Consider the following 8854-nt stretch of genomic DNA (forward strand, 5'->3'; position numbering starts at 1 on the left):
TCAAAAATGAATAAACATTTAGAAAAATTAGCTGTGACAATAGGCACATCTGGATGACTCAGTCAGTTAAACGTCCAACTCTTGATTTCTGCTCGGGTCATGATCTCGCAGTTTATGAGTTCCAGCCTCAGGTGGGGCTTCAGCATGGAGCCTGCTTGAGATTCTCTCCTGCGCACACTCCCTCTCTCTCTCTCTCTCTCTCTGCCCCTCCCCTGCTCATGCTCTCTCTTTCTCTCAAAATAAATAAGTAAACTTAAAAAAATAGATGTGACAACAAAAACACAGGCAACAAAAGCAAAAATCAACAAATAGGGACTACATTGAACTAAGAAGTTTCTACAAAGCAGAAGAGAAAACCAACATGATGAAAATGCAGCAGGTCAAGTGTCCATTGATAGGTGAATGGATAAAGATGTGGACTATATGTGGGGTGCCTGGGTGGCTTAGTCGGTTAAGCGTCCGACTTTCGCTTGGGTCATGATCTCGCGGTTCGTGGGTTCAAGCCCCGAGTCGGGCTCTGTGCTGACTGCCAGCTCAGAGCCTGGAGCCTGTTTCGGTCTGTGACTCCCTCTCTCTCTGACCCTCCCCTGCTCACGCTGTCTCTCTCTCTCTCCTAGAAATAAATAAAAAACATTAAAAAAAAAGATGTGGACTATATGTGCAGCGGAATATTACTCAGCCATGAAAAAGAATGAAATCTTGCCATTTGCAACGACGTGAATGGAGCCAGAGAGTAGAATGCTAAGCAAAATAAATCAGTCAGAAAAAGATAAATATCATTGACTTTACTCATATTTGGAGTAAAGGATGCAGGGGTCCTGTCCTGACATTACTACTTCCCCCATTTGACAAATGGAAACACAGAGACCCAAATCAGAGCAGGACAGGCCCATGCCATCCTGGCTCCCTGTCCAGTGCTCTTCCCAGTGCACCAGTGTGGGAGTCCCGGTTTCTTCCCTGGAGCCTTCTGGAGCCTCAGGAAGGTGCCCCTCTCCTGTCTGGCCCACGCCTCCTTACCCCTGCAGACCAGCCCTCTGAGAGAAATATGAATATTTTGGAGTGAAACCATACTCCTTGGTAATGCAAGGAAGTGGCCTTTTTTTAGAGATGCAGACTAAAGTATTGGAGGTGACAATTCACGATACCTATGATTCTCAGTAAATCACCTCGAAAAGGAATAGAAGACATGCATTATGGAAAACGCCTGCGTGCATCCGAGGGTCGGGTACACGGTGCATAATGTTATTCTCTGTTTTTCTGGGTGTCTGAAATTGCTCGGTGTAGTTCAAGGTAAGCCCCTTGACTTAAAGAAACCCGTGAGGAAGGGATCGTGAGGGCAGACCCTGGGCGTGACCATAGCTGGAATCGAGAACAGTGTTGGGAAAACCAGGCCTGTCTGGGGCCCCTTCTCCTGGGACACCCTGGTTCTCTGCCCCAGGGCTGGCGTCTGGTGCTCTCGGCCACTGGGGTGCTCTGCGCCCCTTCCCCAGGACACCTGCTCTTGGGTTGAGGGCCAGGCAGGAGGCCAACAGCCTCGCTGTCCCCAAGCCTTGAGAGGCCAGACCAGTCAGCCAGTGTCTGGAGCGGGGAGTGGACAGGACACAGCCCCTTCGCAGTGGCCCATTCACCCTTTCGGATCTGGGCCTAGGCTTCTACTCTCCTGTACCGTCTACCTCATTGGACAGGCTGGGAAACTGAGGCCCAGGCCTGAGCCAGGATCCCTGTTTCTGGGACATGGACTCTTCCTAAGGACCTGAGACACGCCATCCTACAGAAAGAAGAGGAAACAGAGAAGGCCCAGTGCACCAAAAGCGTCAGAAGCGGATGTCTGGCCCTCGGCAAGTCAGGGTCACAGGCAGAGGGTAGGGGACAGGACTCCAGAAGCGCGACATCTCAGTGTGAGGAAGTCCGTGCGGGCTGGGAGCCTCCGGCCCCAGTGGGGAGGGCTCTCTGTCCCTAGCTGTGTCCCAGCCATCAGTACAGCTCCAGTCTCGGGGGCCAGGTGATCCCCTCTCCCTGTTCAAGCAGAAACCTCACTGTCCCTGCCAGTCCATCCTCTCCCTCACCCCCAAACCAGTGAAGCGCTCTCCTTTAGACGCCCCCCGCCCCCTTCCATTCAGCCAGTCAGCAAATGTCTTCTAAGTTCCTTCCACATGCCAGGCACCAGGACCTCCACTGTGTACAAAACAGACACCAAGCTGCACCCCCCCACTGCTGAGCTGACTCTGGTGGGAGATAGACACTAAGCAAGATGAGTAAGCGACCATGAATCACACCGTCAAGGCCACAGTTAGCAAAACTATCGAGGCATGAGGAGGGAGAGGGTGGTGGTGACAAGACAACTTTAATTTAGGGTCACCGCTGAAGGGTCAGATTGAGCACACACCTGAATAAAGTGAGGGAGGGGAGGGAGGGGCTCTGGGGCTAACCTGGGGGGAGAGGGCAAGTGCAAAGGCCCTGAGGCAGGGAAGGAGTTTGGCACCTGAGGTGTGGCTGGAGTGGAGAGCGCTGGGCAGGAGGGAGGGAGCCGTGGTCAGGTGTAATGGGGCAGGATAACACAGGGCCGGGTACATTCTAGGCTGGAGAACTGAGCCGGGGTGGGAGGGGTCCGAGCAGGGCTGGACAGGCTCTGACGTGTTTCGAGAGCATCGCTTTGGCTAAGAATGAGATAAAGGGGAGAAAGGGCGGAAGTGCGAGTGCCAGAGAAGAGACTACTGTGACAGCCCTGCAGGACAGGAAGGGGGCCCGACGGGGGTGGTGGCAGTGGAGGGGTACAGAGTGGCCCAGATCTGGATCTGCTAAGGGACCAGTAAAAAGGGAGTTGGGAGGAAAGATAGCACCTCCACTTTAGAAACCATGCTCCTTGCGGTTCCCCCAGCGCGTGGAACAGAGTTGATCTCCATCAACGGTGACTGAAAGAGAAAAAGCGAATAAAGGAAGAAAGGATCCCGGAGTCAGCTTCCCCCTGCAGACCAGCCTGGCTTTTCTTTTTTCAGCCTGTCAGGGGCCNGAGGGAGGGAGGGAGAGGAGGAAGGGAGGGAGGGATATGGGACCAGACCAGGCCCTGGAAGATCCTCAGAGACTACACCGACTCCTCACCCATTTACTGATGATGATACTGAGGCCCACATAGAGTTCAGGTCTGATCTTTATCTCAACGGCCACTCCCTCTGGTCTCCCAGCTCTTGTTTTCCAGAGCTGAAGGGGTCTTCCGGAGACTCCACCCTCCCCCACCCCCCCAACCCCAGGATGCCAGAGTCCATTCCTAGGGATTCCTAGTTCCTAGGAAGCATCACACGCTGCCTTGGCTTGCAAACATCCCAGGTCTAGGCACGCCCCAAATCCCCAGGTTAGCCCATAGGACCCCTACTCAGCTGGATGGGAAATCTCTACCCCATTTGGGCTGGAACTTCCACCATCCCTCACTCCTGGAATCCTGTCCCTGCTCACCTAGCAGAAATCTGTCAGCAGGAGAGCATCTGTCACACCATACCTCTCCCAGCCCAGTTACCTGGCTCGAGTAAAGGGCATGCTCACCTATCTGCCCCCATTCAGACGGCACCACAATCTCCTCCACTTTCGACTCTTGGCATATCCTTGAGCTCTCGCTGTCCTTCACACATGACAGAGTCAAGGAGAGGGAAAGAGGTCCCAGGTGTGTTCTGAGCAGAACAGAGAAGGCCATCACCTCCCTTGAGCTGCATGTAAGACCCCTATTAATGCAACACAAAATGGCGTTTGAGGTTTCTTTTATTTCTTTTTCTTCATCTTCTTTTCTTTTAAGGTAATTTTAAATTTTAGGTTACACCACTAACAGGGTTTAGACTCCTGGAAAATTAAAATATTTCCGTTAAAGCTAAATGCCTCTTTGATCACTCCCCATCATCCTTCCCATTCCCTGACTCTGACCCCACATGCACGATTCCATAGGTAACCACTGCTGCCCATTTGAAATTCATCCTTCTAGATTTTTTTTCCTTTGGATGTCAATGTGGTAAACACAACACACACACACACACACACACACACACACACACAGCCATAATGAATATGTAGCATTTTTATGTGGAATCGTACTGTACATATTTATCCTGTGGCTTTTTTCCTCCACTCTGCTCTGGGCTCTTGATTCAATTCACAGATAGGGGATGGTGTTCACTTTGATGGGGCTGCATCAAGCGACTGGCCCTTATAGAGAGCCAATTGCTTTAGAGGCACTCTCAGAAGCTCCTGTCTCTAATCCCCTTGAGCACTACGTCTCCTTTTCCCCCTCACCCTCTTTCCTTCCACTCCCTGGCACGAAGGCCCCCGCACAACCCCCAGAGAGAAGGTCTTAATTTCTCTGATGCCCCAGGAAGGTTCATCTTCCGAGGTTGCGGCACCCTGCGCCCTCCGGTGGCTACTCTGGGTAACTGCAGCGGCGCCTCCAGCCCCCTCATCCATTCCCCGAGGAACCGGTTCTAGAAGCCCTGCCCATCCACCACCTAGGCGTGAACCTTCCCGCGCCTGCCCTGGGGGCCCGGTCGCGGATTAGCTGATCTCCGCTCTGGAAAGTCTCCTAGTGGAATGTGAGCGCCCTTGTGACCTGCCAGGAGAATGCACACGTCTGAGAAGCCCCGGAGCGCGGCTCTTTGTAGGAAACTCGTGGTCGTCGTTGCCGAGCCTTTGGAAGGCGACCTGCTGATCTGAGTGTGTCGGAGTTCGCTGCTGGGAGCGGATTCTGCAGGGAGTGCCCGCTGCTGCGCTGCTGAGCCCAGCAACAGGGACGGGCTAAATCCATCCTGGCGCAGTCGGGGAATGGACCGCCCCTAGTCCTGTCCTTCCCCAGCCCGGGACTCTGTCCCCCGCGGGGTGCCTCTGCTGGCCCCTCCCACTCCGAAGCCTGCCCCGGTTCGCCACTCTGGGTTCCGCTCACCCTCTTTTTTCTACAGACTAACACACACTAACACACTAACTCAGGTCCTTCCTTACTATATTTATTGCCCCTTTCGCTCCACTAGAAGGTCAGATCTCCGATGACAAAGGGCTTTGTCTCTTCCGTTCATGTCCCAAGCATCTCTCACAGTGCCTGACATTGTTGGTGTCACCGAATGAGGGAACAAGGACCCCGTGCGCCCCCAAGCCCAACACGGAGTCAGGGTTCGCAGTAAAGAGCATTTTCATTTATAAGGCAACCAAATGAAGAGATGGTGGGGGNAAATCTGCCCTCCCGGAAAAAGGGGTCTTGAGTCTCTACTGGATTTTAGGGAGAGCTCAGACCAACGTGATTGGAAGCTCCAAAGGGTGAGGCACAGCTGAGGTCATTGTTGATCCTCGCAGGCTCAGTCCGCCTCGATGCTCCTTGAGTCACAGGCTTCTCGGTGCTCGGAAAACCACTTACACAAACGTCCGGTGAGTCGTGCATCAGAGAGTTCATCTGTAAGAAGCAGTTGCAAGGCCCCGTGATGTATTGCCTCCTCTAACTGCCATTTAGAAGCAGGCAGTCTGGAGCGTCTGGGTGGCTCAGTCCTTAAGTGTCCGACTTCAGCCCAGGTCATGATCTCCCAGTTTGTGAGTTCGAGCCCCACTTTGGGCTCTGTGCTGTCAGCTCTGAGCCTGGAGCCTGCTTCAGATTCTGGGTCTCCTTCTCTCTCTGCCCCTCCCCCGCTTGTGCTCTCTCAAAAATAAATAAATGTAAAAAAAAAAAAATTGGAAGCAGGCAGTATGTTGTGGAAACGGGCCTCCGGCTAGAACTCACTTCCCTCTAGCTACCCGAAACACAGGACAACAATAACTAAGCCTTGTTTTCCTATTAGAAGCAGAGATTTTTATTGTTCAGCCCCTGGCACATACTAAACCTTGTTCAGTGACTGAAGTGGCTGAATGAGGGTCTGGAGGTGCAGGCCACAGAAAGATGTCTGAGCTAATCGGTGGAAAAGGCAAGCCTCCGAAAGCAGTGGGCGGCATGCCCCAGTGTGTGAAGAATGTGGGGGGATGTTTTCCCGGAAACCTAACATTGCTACCGCAAAAAATACTAAGTTTTTTTTTAAGGTTATTTATTTTGCGAGGCAGAGAGTGGGGAGGGGCAGAGAAGGAGAGAGAGACTCCCAGGCAGGCTCTGCAATGTCAGTGCAGGGCCGGATGCGGAGCTCCAGCTCACAGACCGAGAGATCATGACCTGAGCTGAAGTTGGTAGTTCAACCGACTGAGCCACCCAGGCACCCCTATAATAATAAGTTGGGTTTTTTTTTAAGTTTCTTTTTGAGAGAAAGAGACAGAACGCGCATGTGTGGGCATAAGTGGGGGAGGGGCGCAGAGAGAGAGGAAGACACAGAATCCGAAGCAGGCTCCAGGCTCCGAGCTGTCTTCGCAGAGCCCGACGCGGGGCTCGAACTCACAAACCGCGAGATCATGACCTGAGCGGAATGAAGTCGGATGCTTAACTGACCGAGCCACCCAAGTGCCCCCAAAACAGCCTTAATTACACAGCAGAGGCCGTAGAACTCTCTGGAGATGACAAGGAAAGGGAGGCTATTTTGGTTGGGGTTCACTCATCTGCGCACGGGAAAGAAGGCTTCGGCCGCTTCCGTTGTGACCTCACGCTTTGCACGAGGGTTCTTCCCAGCTGGCCTCCGGCAGGTGGGCAGATCCCTGCTGGGAAGAGAAACTGCAACAAGGGCGCCCTGGGCCAGCAGGAAGCGATTTGACCTTCGGTGCCCACCTTCGGGGACCCACCCGCCTTCCTCCCGCACCTTCTTTACGTAGACCTGGAAGGATTTTCGGCCCTTTGGAGACAAGCGTTGGAGACATTAGTCTGCTGGCTTTCCGGCGTCGGCCTCGCTGAAATCAATTCCCTTCTTGTTTCACCTCTACTCATCTCTCTGCCTCTGAGTTTCATCAGCACTCGGTGTGGCAGAATCGGAGCCCTGGAGCCGGGCGCTCTTGCACCCCGCTTGCCCTGGCTCTACGTATACAACCAACATTTATGAAGCTCCCAATGTATACTGGTTATATTCGCAACAGATATCTGGGAAGATGTCTTTGGAGGAGGTCCGATTTGAACTTGGCTTTGAAATTACGGATAGGATTGTGCCAGGAGATGGGACCCTAGGGGTATCCTCGTAGAAGAATTCGTATGGAAATTTTGGTGGCTTAGATGTACTATAAATACTTGGAGAATGGTGAGCAGTTCTGGCTGCGAATAAGAAAGAGCAAGTGATAAAAGTTTGTCAGGGTTTCTTGGTCCCAGCTGAGAAGGGACAGAAATGTGAGGCTCCAGTATTTTTCTTAATTTAGTGAGCAACAGAGGAGTCCTTGATGGCCGGTGTGACCAGCAGGGACGCGGGTCCCACTGAAGGGAGGGAGAATGGTTAGAGTCTAAAAGGAAGGAGCAAAGGAGCATGGGAGGATGGGCCAGGAGCAGCCTCCCTGCTGGGGTCCCGGCGGAGGCTCCCCTGAAACATTCTTGTGTCCCCATCGCTGAGAGGGGGGTCTGCTCACCTCTCATCCAAGCTTTTGCCTAGAGAGTGATTGCTCCTCAAGCAACTGAATGTCTCCAAGAACAAGGCAAAGAGCAGCTCAGAATTCCCCACAGAAGTCTACATGCAAGGCACATTTACAAGTCCCAGGCCTTGTGCCTTATGTCCCCTCCCTGCCACCCCCCCAACCCCCCACTGCCCCCAGCCTGCCACCAACCATGTGAGTTGGGTTCAAATCTGACCTTGCACTTACCAGCTAGAGCACCTCGAGCCAGCCACTTAACTTGTTTGCGCCTCAGTTTACCCATCTATAAAGCAGGAAATAAAAGCATTACCTGGGGTGCCTGGGTGGCTCAGGCATCTGACTTCAGCTCAGGTCATGATCTCGCAGTCTGTGGGTTCGAGCCCCACATCAGGCTCTGTGCTGACAGCTCAGAGCCTGGAGCCTGCTTCGGATTCTGTGTCTCCTTCTCTCTCTACCCCTCCCCTCCCCTCCCTGTTTGCTTGCTTGCTATCTCTCTCTCTCTCTCTCAAAATCCTGCCTAGGATTCCTGAAAGATTTCATCAGACATGAAGCACTCCTATTTGGCTGAATAGTATTTGTCAATTGGTATTGGACACCAACTCTGCCGAGGCTCTTGACTTCTCTGGGCTTCTGTCTCCCCATCTGTAAAATGGGATTGTAACAGCATCCCCCTCCAAGGGCTGGGAAGATAAGACGCACTGTCAGGCTCGGTGCCTGGCACACAGTCAGCTTGGTGCCCACCGTTAGGCGCTCTGCCCCATGAGGAGGATGCTATGAATACCCCCCCTTTCCAAGCGACTTGCTTAAGCTCCGCTATTTGAACCTAGAGCTTCGGCGGCTCCCGGGAGCCCTGCTCCTGAGTGAAAGGAATTCCGGTGGCCCTGGGGTAAGGCCAGGGGCAGCCCGGACAGGCCTTCCGCCTTCTCGGGGTCAACCCTCATGACACACGATAACGCGAGCCCTTTCCTGCGCCTGCGGTATCATCAGGATTTTCCGGATCGGGGTGTCTGGGCGGATTCCAGACACACAGTAGGCTCTTGGTGCAGCCGACGGCCCCGCCCAGCCGCCCCGCCCCGCCCCCTCCGCTGGGCTGGGCTGGGCGGGGCGGGTTAATACTAACCCGGCTGCCTCCGCCCCTCCCAGGCAGAGCCACTTGGGACCGGGACCTGTCAGGTAAGCAGGCAGAACTGGGCGGCTCAGGCCTGGGACGGCACAGCTGCCTATACCAGGGCAGGCTGGCACCGGGCCCTGAGGACGGGGGGACCTCGTCTGGGGACAGCGAGTGGTCTGTGGCTTTTTTCCCTAGTTCCCGACTCCCGGGTTGGAGGCCAGAGGGATAGGAGGGAAGGAGGGCCTGTCGCTCCGCGGCCGG

General features: G+C 53.9%; 1 protein-coding gene across 6 annotated transcripts in view; it reads left to right on the forward strand.

The window, feature by feature from the left end:
* The first annotated feature begins 8634 nt into the window (after positions 1-8634).
* SLC52A3 (solute carrier family 52 member 3) overlaps positions 8635-8854 on the forward strand; it is a 12698-nt gene continuing 12478 nt past the window's right edge. For 4 of the 6 annotated variants that reach the window (XM_077767015.1, XM_077767018.1, XM_077767016.1 and 1 more), the window contains exon 1: positions 8635-8655. The gene's annotated coding sequence lies outside the window, so the exon portion shown is untranslated. The remainder of the gene's footprint in view (positions 8656-8854) is intronic. The other 2 variants (XM_077767019.1, XM_077767021.1) reach the window with 2 other exon arrangements.

This window comes from Crocuta crocuta, unplaced genomic scaffold, assembly GCF_008692635.1.
Source record: "Crocuta crocuta isolate KB4526 unplaced genomic scaffold, BGI_CrCroc_1.0 scaffold15, whole genome shotgun sequence".
In the NCBI taxonomy this organism is placed as follows: Eukaryota; Metazoa; Chordata; class Mammalia; order Carnivora; family Hyaenidae; genus Crocuta; species Crocuta crocuta.